General features: G+C 40.1%; 1 pseudogene; it reads left to right on the plus strand.

The window, feature by feature from the left end:
- Positions 1-13,123: 13,123 nt before the first annotated feature.
- LOC131695317 (F-box/WD repeat-containing protein 7-like) lies at positions 13,124-15,992 on the plus strand (annotated as a pseudogene).

A 15,992-nucleotide genomic window follows, 5' to 3' on the forward strand; every position in this document is an offset into this window, starting at 1 on the left:
CTAGAATGCTAGAATGCTAGAATGCTAGAATGCTAGAATGCTAGAATGCTAGAATGCTAGAATGCTAGAATGCTAGAATGCTAGAATGCTAGAATGCTAGAATGCTAGAATGCTAGAATGCTAGAATGCTAGAATGCTAGAATGCTAGAATGCTAGAATGCTAGAATGCTAGAATGCTAGAATGCTAGAATGCTAGAATGCTAGAATGCTAGAATGCTAGAATGCTAGAATGCTAGAATGCTAGAATGCTAGAATGCTAGAATGCTAGAATGCTAGAATGCTAGAATGCTAGAATGCTAGAATGCTAGAATGCTAGAATGCTAGAATGCTAGAATGCTAGAATGCTAGAATGCTAGAATGCTAGAATGCTAGAATGCTAGAATGCTAGAATGCTAGAATGCTAGAATGCTAGAATGCTAGAATGCTAGAATGCTAGAATGCTAGAATGCTAGAATGCTAGAATGCTAGAATGCTAGAATGCTAGAATGCTAGAATGCTAGAATGCTAGAATGCTAGAATGCTAGAATGCTAGAATGCTAGAATGCTAGAATGCTAGAATGCTAGAATGCTAGAATGCTAGAATGCTAGAATGCTAGAATGCTAGAATGCTAGAATGCTAGAATGCTAGAATGCTAGAATGCTAGAATGCTAGAATGCTAGAATGCTAGAATGCTAGAATGCTAGAATGCTAGAATGCTAGAATGCTAGAATGCTAGAATGCTAGAATGCTAGAATGCTAGAATGCTAGAATGCTAGAATGCTAGAATGCTAGAATGCTAGAATGCTAGAATGCTAGAATGCTAGAATGCTAGAATGCTAGAATGCTAGAATGCTAGAATGCTAGAATGCTAGAATGCTAGAATGCTAGAATGCTAGAATGCTAGAATGCTAGAATGCTAGAATGCTAGAATGCTAGAATGCTAGAATGCTAGAATGCTAGAATGCTAGAATGCTAGAATGCTAGAATGCTAGAATGCTAGAATGCTAGAATGCTAGAATGCTAGAATGCTAGAATGCTAGAATGCTAGAATGCTAGAATGCTAGAATGCTAGAATGCTAGAATGCTAGAATGCTAGAATGCTAGAATGCTAGAATGCTAGAATGCTAGAATGCTAGAATGCTAGAATTTTAGAATTTTAGAATTTTGGATTTTAGAATTTTAGGATTTTAGGATTTTAGGATTTTAGAATTTTAGAATGTTAGAATGCTAGAATTTTAGAATTTTGGAATTTTGGAATTTTAGAGTTTTAGAATTTTGGAATTCTAGAATTTTAGAATTTTAGAGTTTTTGAATCTTTGAATTTTAGAATTTTAGAATTTTGGAATTTTAGAATTTTAGAATTTTAGAGTTTTTGAATTTTAGAATTTTACAATTTCAGCAGCTTCCTCGGCATGATACCGTACTTTGATGTGGTCCGGTGGCTTTTCCACCAAAGAAGTATTACAAAGATTATAGCACAGAAACTTGGGATACGATTATTTTCTTTTTAGTTAAGATAAATTTTGATCAATTCATTGGCGAGCTTTATTATCCACTGCCATGGTCAAATAATATACAATGTGAGGATAGGGCCCAATTCTCTCTAAAGGCACCCTACTTTTATTGCTCTATTTTAAATTAGATCCATGCTAACACTCACTAACACAAATTGCTCGTTTCTCACATACACTCACAATCTCTCATTCCAAACGTACAAACGTGGATCTCGCCAACATTCACCAAGATAATTAAGTGAACCACCTGCACCTAAAAATTTACTAACGCGGTCTCAACCCACCGCTCGCGCAATCATGAATCGATCACGTCCGGAAGTCTGCCCTTGACCCTAGCAACCCAAACTTATGCCTTCAGTGGGACAAATTGAAATAAAAACTAGACAAGACGTCCACGCGCGACCATTGAAGAACACGCGAACATGCGAATGGCCACACGCTTATAAATAAAAATAATAGTGTTGGCGTGAAGTTACACACTAGCACGCGTGACAAAAACATCAACATACAATCGCTCGAGTGCTTCGCGATCATCCACGCACAACCACAGCCACGATCTCGCAAACAGGATAATACCCCGATGACTAAGTGAACGGTTTAGCACTTATAAATTCACAAATGCGGTCTCAAGAGTGAATCTCCAAATGTCCGTTTTCGCCCGATCATGAATCGGTTTCGTCCGGAAATCCCTATTCTCGGCCTTAGTAGCATAAGTCCAATGCCTTCCTGTGGACCAATCAAATAGATGATGCTCATATCTACTAAACTATACGTTCAATGGCGACATAAAAGACGTCAAAACCCTACAGAAAAACTAGCCCTACATTTAACAAAACATCGAACAAAGTGGATCAGCGTAGGACGTTTGTTAAACAAACTTTTTTGCGAGGCAGTCCAAAGCTGATGCAAAAATGGAAATTAAATGCATTTTTTTCAATTTGATGCAAATTTGTTATACATTCTTAGAATGATCTGCCCCTAGTTCCAACGCGACATGACTGAGAGCTCTAGTGATATGGAAGAACCCACTTTCTTCTGGAATCTGAACCGTACACGAAAAATTAAGTATCAGACTCACGGCCCGCGCGCGATCATTCTAGAACACACGCGAATATGCGAAAGGCAACGGTTTTAATATAGAATTTATACACTCGAAGTTACATACACGTTAGCATACGCGACATATAAACGCACACGGCATCGAACAGGTTAACGTACCAATGCTCGAGGTCTTCGCGATTATACATGCGATCGCGAAGTCCCTACGCCCGCATATACCTGAACCGCACAATAAATATCACATTCAGCATCGCGGCCCACTGGCCTAAAGCAGTGTTTTAGTGGGCGCTATTGCCTGTCTCGTCTGCAATTGTAGTGTGTGATTCTAACGGGGGGCCCTTCCGAGAACCTAGCTCTACAGCTCCAGTTGGACAACTCTCGAAAAAATAATTACAATTTCAGCAGTTCTCTGCCCTTTTTCTCAGCAAGGGGAATGAGCACTAGAGTGACAGATAAAAATGACCCCTATCGGCCCATGCCTGAGTCGATTCCTAGTCCCACCAGGAGTACTTGCTCCAAATTTGAAGCAAATCAGACAAGTCTAGCTACCGGACCAACGTGCCTGAAGTTTGTATGGGATTTTTCGACAATTTACATGGACAAAAACTTCTAACTCGCATTTTCGCCGCTAGGTGGCACTATATGCATCGTATTATCACTGCAAGTGAAAATAAGAAAGATAATTAAATTTCCTACAAATTTTTCGAAGACTGCAAGTCAATCCGGATTTGGCAAAAGAACTTCTAACTCGCATTTTCGCCGCTAGGTGGCACTATATGCATCGTATTATCACTGCAAGTGAAAATAAGAAAGATAATTAAATTTCCTACAAATTTTTCGAAGACTGCTAGTCAATCCGGATTTGGCAAAAGAAGTTATGAAACTTTTAACGAAGTGATGTCTGAGTCAGTTTTGCATGGGGCCTAGCAGTGCATGATTGTGGATCAGTACTTGATTTGCACTATCTAAACATTTTTGTGAAATAATGTTTAGGTTTAGGTCAATAGTATGTTCGGAAGATTTATACTAAGTAATACGAGTCATGTTTTGGTTAAAAAAATTTAGTTCCACATTTTACCACATAGATGGCGCCAACACTAACTTTTCAATGAAAAGATATAGAGATTAGGTGTCTACCACAAAGTTGTAGAGTTGTAGAGCAAGCATTTCTAAACAATTCTTCCGAACATCTTGATATTCTATCTCATTCCTATGAAAAGTTAGTGTTGGCGCCCTCTATGCGGTTACGAGTAGAACTAAAATTATCTAACAAAAACATAACTCGTATTATGTACTACAATTCTTGTGAACATACTATTCAGCTAAATCTAACCATTATCTCACATTATCTCATAGTTGGTGGTAATCGAGTACCGATCCACAACCATGCACTGCTAGGCCTCATGCAAAACTGACTCAGACATCACTTCGTTAAAAGTTTAATAACTTCTTTTACCAAAGCCGGATTGACTAGCAGTCTTCGACAAAGTTGTAGGAAATTTAATTATCTTTCTTATTTTCACTTACAGTGATAATATGATGCATATAGTGCCACCTAGCGGCAAAAATGTGAGTTAGTGGGTTTTATCCATGTAAATTGTTGAAAAATCCCATGCAAACTTCAGGCACGTTGGTCCGGTAGTTAGACTTGTCCGATTTGCTTTAAATTTGGAGCAAGTACTTCTGGTGTGACTAGGAATCGACTCAGAGGTGGGCCGATCGAGTTTTCAAAAATTCATAATTTTTCTGGGCACTCTAATGGGCACGTTGTGCCAGTTTGGTCGACGCACAATTGGATTGTGAGTCATTGAATGCATGACGCACAAAAGTGCCTAAACCGTTGCTAATCACTATCAAGTAGCAATCGAAGATTTTGAAATGGAAACATGTACGTCATTCAAATCAGTTTAGTTTACATAGTCATAATTCGCCAACTGCTTCGGGTCACTAAACTATAATACAGTGAAGACCCGATTTTGTCAGCCTCATATGAAAATTGATAGTTGGTAGAATGATGGGCTCTAGCAAAAGAGATTACTAATAGAGGTCGCATGTCGCTGCTAAAACTGAAAATTTATCATCTCGCTTTCACATATGCTAGGCGCATTAGTTTGACACCTATTGCCCCGGGTACACACATGTCAAAGTAATGGAATACAACATGCTAGAGCGAGACCCCATGTTTCAGTCTGTGAATACATGGAGACAGTAGCGCTTTGCTCTCCAGTAGTTATAATCTCTTTTGCTCTAGCAGACGAACCATGCTGAATTCGAGTAAATCCTATCTTGAACACTTGTGAGATGGGGAAACTCAGTATCATCTGTTATATGAACCGTGCACTCAAAATTAGACATCAGAGTGACGGTCCGCGCGAACATTCAAACGCCTACGAATATGCAAACTGTTACACGGTTATAACTTTCCGCTCGGTTACTTAATTTATACATTTCCAAGCCGAAAAGAAGTAATGAAAAGTAGTTGATCCGACTTCCGGTTCCGGAGGTACTGGTTGAAGAGAGCGGTCACACAGTAAATCCCCATATAAACTGGTACCACCATGGCCAAATAATGCAATACATATCAAAATGTACGCAACATGACCTCGATTTGCGAGTCTGGATCACTAATGACATCTATTTCTCAGCGATTTCTTAACCGATTTTCACAAACTTGATTTCAAATTATGATGTCACTCTCAATAACTGCTATTGACTTTCATTCGGTTATGGTTTTTTTTTTAAATTTATTGAAACAGTCACCAAATTACTTCGATTCGCTGGTCAATCAAATATTCTTTGAATATATTGTCTACTATCGACAATTCCGGAAGTCCCGGCTTGAGGGCTTATTCCACACTTGAAGTCAAATGGGTTCTTAGGTGATGAATAAACCGATTTTCTCAAACCAAATCTTAAATGGAAGGTGTAATATGCAGTTGGGTGTAGCATCGCCCCTCCTCCCTTACCAGCACACCTCTCTTCTTCGTCACCCTCCCCCATGGACCAGCCTCACACCCCGCTCCCCTTCCAAACCCATTCCTCCAGCATTTCAAAAGATCACATAAAGATAACATTGAACTCACGCTGTTTAAGCTAATTAAATATTATAGTTATCACAACTGCGGGTGAGATGCCGCACTCGATGGCTGAAGATGTGTAACTCAAATATATTTTTTGACGTCAGAGTGTCGTTAAATGATCCTATGTGTCAGGTATAGGTTCTTAATGTAGTATATCCATTCTTAAATATCAGTTAATTTGAAGTATCTTTGCCTAAGATACTATTTATTTATATATTAAACGGGCGAAGTATTGGTTACTTTGGGTTATTCCTTAAAGTTTCAGACATTAACTTCCCTACAGTTCGGTTCTCATCTTGCTCAGTTCAGAAGCTATAAATCGCTCCGCTGCTATAGCAGGCCAAGTGATCAAATTTACCCGTGCGCTGCCGTTTTGTCTATTTTCAAAAGCAAAAATTGATTCCTTCTACTTAGTGTGTGAAAAGTGAACAAACAATGAGTGATAATGCAAAGGAAGAGTATGTCCCGTTGCGGATAAACTGTGTGCTGTTGACTTCTCGAAATGTCCAGTAAGACCATCGATTCGTGAAGAGGAGCAATTGTTGAAGGTGAACATGAAGCTCAACAAAGCAGAAATTGGCGGCGTGCAATTCCATCATTTACGTCATGCGGTACTGATTACGTTCAAAAATACTAGCCAAGCAGAATCATTCGCTTCGCAGAACAACTTGAAACACGCCGTCGAATGTAATGACACTTTATTCAACATCCCAACGCATATCGATAATGACAGTATTGAAATAAAGCTACATGACCTGGTACCGCTATCAAAAACTCATGTCAAAATACGGAGAGGTGGATAGTATTAAAGAAGATACTTGGAGGAATTTCTTCCCAGGACTTGGCAACGGCGTTCGTGTAGTAAGAATGTGGCCGACAAAACCTATTCCCTCCTACTTGTCTATCTCAGGCAGATGCCCTAAACGTTTTATACATACTCAACGAACACTAGTCACGTACCCAGGGCAGATTCCTACGTGCCAACATTGCGATCAACCGCTACACCACGGAAAACCTTGCGCAGAGGATGCTAAAGAAATTCCCCCTGCGACGACCAAAGCCGGTATACAGTCGTCGTATGCTAAACCACAACCACAACCAGTTGGTAAACCAACGACTGCGGACCGGGCAGTAACAAACACCAGCTCAACAACGATCGGGTCCAGTACCACTAAACCAACTGCCATTGCCAACATCGAAGTAACAACGATTACTGCAAATGTCTCCAAACCAACAACCAACAGCACCAATAAAGAATCAAACACCGATGAAGAAGGATTTACAGCAGCGACCCGGAAGTACAAGAAACAAACAAGAACATCCGACCATGAGCATCATGAATGCAGTACCGATGACGACATGGACATGAACGAAAACGCGAAAGAAGACGGACCGAATGATTCTTAAGGTGCGGCAGACAACGCACCTAAATTTTCACCACCAATGAAGAGGATCTCAACACGCAGCAGCAAGCTGCGTCAACAAGATTCTATGGATAGTTCAGAGTTTATTTTAATTTCTACATATTGTAAAAAATTTAAAAGACCCACGGGTCAGCTATGCTAACGCTTTGAGCCGTGCCAAATAAACAAGAAAAAAATTAACTTCCCTAAACACATTAATATGTGTTTATGTCAATTTGGGGATAAAAACGAAAATTTCAGTGAATAAATCCATTTTTTTCAAAATGAACCTTTCAAAAATAAACCTAAGTGAAGTGAAAATAAACCTAAGATTTTTATATTGTTGAATAAAAAATGTTTCTAAAAATAGAAGTACTCCCAAAATAAGTTAGCCAGAAGACACCATTAAACTAATGCTAATTAAGCTTATTATTGAAATTTTATGCTTATATTAATAAGCATATATTTTTTGTTTCAAGTTGTTCAGCGTCAACAGGTAGCTCATCAAGTTCCTGGATAGCGTGCCATTGTAACGTGTTCTATGAATGTAACATAGACATTTCCACAATTATATTGAACATAATCAGCCATGGATTCATAGTTTGGAGAAATAAGAAAGGCAAAAACTGCGCCACTAAGTGGATTAAAACAAGTTTTATTACAACTGTTTCTCATTGATTTTAACCCTAGAAAGTTGCACTTGCGTTTTCCACCCTAGTTGCACTGGGGTACAAACGTACCCAACGCGCAATTTTCGCAGGTAAAAATGCAAACAAAAGAAATGTATAATGCATCATTTTCTTTGTTTTTTAATTGCGAAAACAGGGGCCCTATTCTCACAGTCACGTCACCTAGTGACTAGAGGAAAATTTCCTTCTAGTCACCAAGTGACGTGACTGTGAGAACAGGGCCCCAGCTGTGTAAGTGAAAGTACGGAATCTATCGAATTAATGATACATAAAGTGGTTTGAACAAAAAAAAGAAATCGTGTTTTTTTTACAAAAAATACTATAATTTTACGAATTTTCAACCGATTTGAAAAACAAACGATTCTAAAAGTTGAAAGAATGGTCTAGAAACGGTATAAATCGGAGTTTCGGTATTTAAAGTTTAAAAATCGGGTTTTGGAAAATACCACGAAATGGGGTGAAAATTGAAATGAAAAAATATTTCTTACCAGTAATACATTGGTAACATGCAAAGTTACTGTTACAGCAGTTACTGTGCGCAAATTATACTTACGAGCTACTGTATTGAAAAATTATAAAAAAAATAAAAAAAGCAATAAAAATCTGCAAAAATGAGAACGATTTTTTTTTCTACTTCTAAACTAAATTAATTGAAAAAAAATGATTAATACTAATTGTTACTTACATAGTAAAACAACCAGTATTTAAAGTGGCATTGTCACGAGTTACATTTCCACTGACAGCACGAAACGCTAACGGCAACCGTACAAATGTACCCCACGGCAACTTTGACACCTGCTTCCACGAAGGCAAACTCGCTATACCAGCTTTTCCTACTGTTACTAGGAACTCTAAATTGAATTATGGTTAGAGTCCCAGGTCGGTGTATGCTGAATTCTCGCCTTCACACGGCTCCAAAGAAGGCCTGGAGTACATTTGTACCCCAGTGCAACGTTCTGAGGTTAAAATTGGATTCTATAATCCTGTTCTAGTCTCTATTGTAGTTGTTGAGATGTGGGTCAGAATAATCCCCAACATCATTTTCTATAATAATTATGCTAAGTAACTAGACTGATGAGAGATCCAACCCCAAACCGTACCGTGAATTAGCTCCAATCCGTACCTGGAATCACTTACCTACGTAACATGTATTAATAATATTTATAGTTTTCGTTTTAGTGGAAGTGTTTCACTTGACCTTTCAAAACTCAAGAACTCTTTTGATACTTTCCTTATGTATACTCCAGCTGGCTATGATCGCCTCATATAATCGGATACCATCAAACTCGGCAATCCCTTCAAAACTGGTGTTTGAGACAACGAAGGAGCTGACGCGTGTACCATACTATCTAAAATGATTAAGAAATTATATACCACTTTACAAACATATTCCCTCTTTCAATAATCAAACTAGACGGCCTGCCGATTATAAGCCAAGACCTCACTGATTTTTTTTCTGCATTAATTTAATGTATGCTTTTATTACAGAAACTCTCATTAACTGCATCGGTTATGCTATGCTAGCTGGATCAGCTTTGATAAAACCACCTCCATCATTTAATGACTTAGTGAACTATATATTGTTATCGATCGCTGAAGAAACGTAAAATGTAGCTGCCATTGTGCCCGATATGTTTTTAGTGACACGGCCTGTGATTGGCTGTTCTCGATGGTACAATCTGGAGGCGCGAGCTTATTCCGTACCAAACATTTTTAAATTACGATGCTGTCATAACTAAGAAATCAAATACAATTGTATAAGTTAAAATGAGCGACCCAAAAAAAAGTCACAAGGATAGAATATGCTTCGTTGAAGCCGTTTCGAACATATTAGAATATAAAAACCGGAAACAAACTTCAAGTATAAAAATCGGACAGTGACTCTCCTTTATAAGAGTCGGATGAAAAAACCTTCAGCATAAAAACCGAAAAAAAACATTTCCGATTCTTACAAAGTAGTTTTTTAAGACGACTTTTAATCTTGAACATCACGATATACGGATGCTCCCGCGTGTCATTTATTTACTTTTGACCGGATTTTATACTGATGGTTCAACTTTGCCGAGTTTTACGGGTGAGAACTTTTTAAGCGATTCTTGTGCTGAAGGATTTCTGTCCGATTTTTATATTTTAATATGTTTGAAACGGGTTTCACCCTCTCCTAGGTTGACGGGTTTGACGGTATTGCAAACATCTTCAAGCATATTTGAGTCGACACCTACTTTAGGATGGTTATTGCATTGCGCCTCGATAGTGGTGCATCGAGGAGACCGAGAGGGCTTATGGGCCTTTTTTATGTTTTGTGTTTTTTCATACTCTGCACCAGCCCAAACTAACAGTCAACTAAGAGCCTGTGCACACTAGCGTGGCCGATTGGCGGGTCGCCGTGGATTGACTTTTTCTGTGGGCAGTGTTTGCAGACATTGTTCAACAGCTTAACGGCAGTCTTTGTGAGCAGGGCTCGCAGTGGAAGTCATTGTGTGTCGATTTATCGGTCGACCTCGGCAACGTGCACAGGCGCATTAAAAAAAAATAACAGTAGAACCCTATTAGTTGTGTTGTGTTGTAATAATTGTAGTTTTTGGTACTAGTGTACAATTATGTGCTAGCCGTGTGTCTATCTGTGTATGTGGGCGTCTGAGTAATTGTGACATGTAGACAAGGGAATGGATGCAGAACTGGCTTATATGATGGAATAGTGGATGATCCTTCTTGGGATTCGTTGGTCACTTTTTACTGGTGTTCAATTCGTGCATTCGATTCGATTCATTCGGATTGGATAAATGAAGGTACGATTGATTTACCGATGCACGTCAATCATCCATTCCCGTCCAGCATAGCATGAGAAACTTCTAACGGAGTTAATTGTCGTTAATGGTAAATATATATCATTTTCTGGCATTTGGACGTTCCAAGTAGTTTTATTGTATGGTACATGTGTTGTTCAATTAATATTCAATAACAGTACTAACTCTACTCTTTATTTTATTTTATTTATTTTCAATCGCATGCGTCATATTCCTCTGATGACTTCTCTGAGATAATTTAACATAAAAGGGCAACATTGCTGTCAACAATGACTATTCGCTGCCATCAAACGTCGCCAGGTTTTAGAAAAATTGAGATGTACTTTCATACTCAATTGAATCAGATAAGTAGGAACGAACAACAAACTGTAAGTAGCATATTACACATGTCTTATTTTAACATCATGCATAATTGTATTAACATATTATTTACAGGTAACACACATATCTCAACATGCAACACTTCCCATACACACGTAAACATTCACACACGCAAATATACAATTGCTCGACAGGTGACTGGGCCAAGTGCATTCACTCGTAGGATATATCATTTCGATGATCGCCTCGATTCTACGAAACCAGTGTACAATTAAGCTGACATAAGCTAGTCTCGTCTGGTGAATGCATGTAACCTGGAAGCCCCAGACACGACAGAACGAGACGGACAGATGACGGACTGGACTCGACGGGCAGAGTTTTAGGCATTCTTCAATGCACGGCTAGCGACCTCAAAAAAAATATGTTTGAAACGGGTTTCACGAAGCATGTTCTGCCCTTGTGACTTTTATTTTCATTCGCTCAATTAATGTATGATTTGACAACAGGAGCTCTCATTGATTACACAGGTTACGCTGATGATTCGCTGCAAGTTGTAGAAAATGCATCTAGTTGGTGGTTTCAAGTACCAATTATTGAAAATCAAAGATCAGGCATTGATTATGCAGCTACTGACTAGTGACGAAATTATCGACTTCTCGAAAGATCGTGCCATGTTAATACGTTCCCATGAGTCGATTGCTTTGGACGCCTATCAAGAAACCGTATTCATCAGGACTGTAATATTTGACGACTCCGCGATAGTATGCACGTGCACATGCATCACAAAAAGGATCGATACGCATGCTAAAATCAACTCGATTATGCCATCTAGGTAAATCAATAAATTACACTACATTGCTTCCGCATTCTAATTTTTAATTATTTATTTATTCATAGGTATTAATCAAATCGGTCGCAGACTATCGCTATTTGCTATCGACTTGCAAGCAGCGAGGACGAACGGCCTTCACGAGACGTTGCTCACATGGATGCTGCGGAAGATATTCTCACTCATGATCCCGGCTCCGGAAGCACGGAGACTACAGTAAATAACGCACAAACACCAAGACTGCATCGGAAGCGCAAATTGACTGAAAATCGGGCGTTGTTCGGAAGCAGCACCGATCGTACTATAGGATCCGAAATCGTAGGCGGTATGGGGAATCACTGTGACAACACAAGCTCGGAGTCCCTCAACTTTAGTAGACGTAAACAGTTAGCTTTAGATAGTACCAGTTCGCCGAGAACTTTACTCAGTCCATCTAATCTTACTACAACGCAAACATCCTCAACGATGGGAGAGCGAAAGACCCCTAAGATAATCCTCCTCCCGAGGTAAACGATTGGTTGCAAAAATTCAAGCGATGGACTCCCGTCGAACGGCTGGTTGCAGTAGATCTGCTGATTGAACATTGCGACCCGACCCAGGTGCGGCAGATGATGAAGGTTATCGAACCCCAATTCCAGCGAGATTTTTCACTTCTATCGAAGGAGCTCACACTTCAAGTGCTGTCTTACCTGAAACCAAAAGATCTTCTCCGTGCGGCTCAAACTTGTCGCAATTGGTATTTCCTAGCCGAAAAACGCAAGGAAGCTGTCAACATGATGAATGCGATGGGAGGTAACCGCCTGAAACGCCATTTGCCTTCTATTTCGTCTCAATGGAAAGCGGCGTACATGCGACAACACATCATGGAGTTGAACTGGCGCTCGAGACCTATTCGTACGGTTATGGTACTAAAACGTCACGACAACCACGTTATCACGTGCCTTCAGTTCTGCAGCAACCGAATTGTATCCGGTTCCGACAACACTACACTGAATTATTTAAAATCGAAGATCAGGCATTGATTATGCAGCTACTGACTAGTGACGAAATTATCGACTTCTCGAAAGATCGTGCCATGTTAACACGTGCCCATGAGTCGATTGCTTTGGACGCCTATCAAGAAACCGTATTCATCAGGACCGTAATGACGACTCCGCGATAGTATGCACGTGCGCATGCATCACAAAAAGGATCGATACGCATGCTAAAATCAACTCGATTATGCCATCTAGGTAAATCAATAAATTACACTACATTGCTTCCGTATTCTAATTTTTAACTATTTATTTATTCATAGGTGTTAATCAAATCGGTCGCAGACATCATCCAACAAATTTTCGATTGCGATGGTGGTTGAATCGAGTGCCCCTCCAGCACCCTTTTCATCCAAATATGCCAAACATTGTCTGCCTCGATTACTCACCATTCATTACCAAACCAAAGGATGCTGTTAAAACAGAAATGCCAAATACATGTCATTTGCTATCGACACCGGTCTAAAGTGGACACTGCGTTAAATACTTTCTAATACTGGAAACGAAATCCTTAACAGTGTCCAAGGTTTCCATTATTTGCTGATTGTGAGTTCCATGATATATATTTTTTGCATGAATTCAATTTATGCTTTTTACTTTAGATGCTCTCATCGTTGATACAAGGTACGCTGATGATTGCCTATACAATGAAGTAGTTTATCAAGACATTTTGTAAAGAAGAATATGTAGTCTGATTCCTGACAAAGAAGGAGTACTCAAGCGATTGAAGAAAATCTAAGACCAGCTTAGATACATTACGTATCGGTGTCGTCGACTGTAGAAGAAAACGTTCTAGGCACCATTTGCATTGCGCTCGGAATGGTACCAGCGACAACTCGCCCACCGGCAGTAATTTTTGTTCTCGACTACAGAATCTGGGGTACAAGTTTGTTCGAACATACTCAGCCCGATGTTTTGTTTTTAAATTGCGACGTACAGTGGCTTAGGTCAGCAAAGTTAGTCATCCGATAAATCATCGAGTCGATGGTACACACTAACAGTTAGATGTACAGAGTACTGAATCCGGTCGGTAAACAATCAAAAAGCTTGTAATGAAAATCACACCAGTACGATATTTGGGAAGTATCAATCACAGCAACTGAAAAACTCAGATATTGAAATATACTTCCTTACAAAGAAGAAGTTCAAAACTCGCTCTGTCTGCGGACAGTCAAAGACGCAAACATACCACACCGCCACTATACCATGCTACGTTTCTACGGAAAATCATCCGGACGCTCAGCATTACGAAGCTGCTTATCATGTTCTACAAAAATCTGGTAGTTTTCAAAATATACCGATTGATGCCACGATGGCGTTTCCGAGGTGAATTTCAGCATATTTTGAGCATGAACTAATAACAAAAACCAATGCGGAAATCGTCATTACTCTCCTGGACGACTTAGCTTACAAAATGTGCTTTCGACTGGATATTCCATGTGCCTGCCTACTATCGTTGTACTTCGTTCTACGACAACCACTAAGAAATCTGGGTCAATTCAACTTGTAGCTTTAGGTAAACAGCCAGTGTATAATCTATTAAAATTTAATCACGATGCCGTTTTTTTCAGGTGTTGAGCGGAGTCATCACATTTGGTAGTTTATTCGTTTTCTTGACAGTTGTGAAAGACTTTCTTGGGTAAAATTGTTTAAACCTGATCTATACGATAGTCCACGCTCGATACTAATCCAGACACATTAACCTTCCCAGAAGCTGTCATCATCAGGCCATCATGCTACTGCAAAATTACAATTGCAAACTCGTCCGAGTTGGACGAGTCCCATTGCTCCACGTATGATTTTCCTGTGGACTAGTTTAGATTTCGGTACGTACAAAATTGAACTTCGTTTATCACCGATATCATTTTATCGAAAATTAATGTGATTCTATTTATCAATTTCACAGAAGTACCTTATGTCCATGTCACTAGAACTGGCTGCTGCTGTAGAAAAGCACGACTGCGATGAACTGGGCCGATTGTGAGGAAGGATCGAATGCGGAAATTTGCAAATGCCGAGATTATGATGAAGGACCTGGTGGCACCGGCCTCAGCGGTCTTGCAAGCAGCGAGGACGAACGGCCTTCACGAGACGTTGCTCACAGGGATGCTGCGGAAGATATTCTCGCTCATGATCCCGGCTCCGGAAGCACGGCGACTACAGTAAATAACGCACATACACCAAGACTGCATCGGAAGCGCAAACTTGTCTCAATTGGTTTTTCCTAGCCGAAAAACGCAAGGAAGCTGTCAACATGATGAAAGCGATAGGAGGTAACCGTCTGAAACGGGGCCGTGCCGGCAATTTGCCTTCTATTTCGTATCAATGGAAAGCGGCGTACATGCGACAACACATGATGGAGTTGGAGTGGGAAACTGGCCAACTGTTGCATACGCTGTATGGCCACACTTTGACTGTTCGTTGTATGCATTTACACAGAATAAAGTCGTCAGTGGTTCCCGCGATGCAACTCTACGAGTCTGGGACGTTACCGAGGGCACTTGCCTACATGTGCTGTTTGCTGTGTTCAGTGCGATGGTAGGCTAGTAGTTTCGGGAGCTTACAACTACATAGTTAGGGTGTGGAATCCTGAACGACAAGAGTATCTCCATACGCTTCAAGGCCACACTAATCGGGTGTACTCGCTACAGTTTGATGGTGTTCACGTCGTATATGGCTCGCTGGACACGTCGATTCGCGTATGTGACTCGGAAATGGGAAGTTGCAAACATGCTCTGATGGGTCACCAGGGTTTAACATCCGGTATGCAGCTCCGGCAAAATATTCTGTTATCGAGGAATGCTGACTCGACCGTCACGGTTTGTGATATCATCACTGGTCAGTGCTTGCAAACGCTATCTAGCCCCAACAAGCATCAATCGGCGGTCACCTGTTTGCAGTTCAATTCCCGCTTCGTAATCATCAGCTCCGACGACGCTACCGTCAAGCTGTGGGACGTAAAAATTGGTGAGTTCATCGTAACCTGGTTGCACTAGAATCGGGCGGTTCTGGTGGTGTGTGGTGAATCAGAGCCAACGACACCAAACTAATTTGTGCCGTAGAGTCACGCAACGGTACGGAATAACCAAACTAATGGTTCTCGACTTTGATGTAGGTGTCTGCTTGAAATGCTCATAAGTTTGAACAAGTATACTCTTAATACCTTCCTTAGTACTTTTCTGAGGAACAAACAACTGGTGCCATTGCACGTACACTAACCCTACATGCATACATCAAAAATTTATAAATATTGTAAGGATTAGTACTTTAAAAAAA

Source organism: Topomyia yanbarensis, unplaced genomic scaffold, assembly GCF_030247195.1.
Source record: "Topomyia yanbarensis strain Yona2022 unplaced genomic scaffold, ASM3024719v1 HiC_scaffold_357, whole genome shotgun sequence".
Lineage (NCBI taxonomy): Eukaryota > Metazoa > Arthropoda > Insecta > Diptera > Culicidae > Topomyia > Topomyia yanbarensis.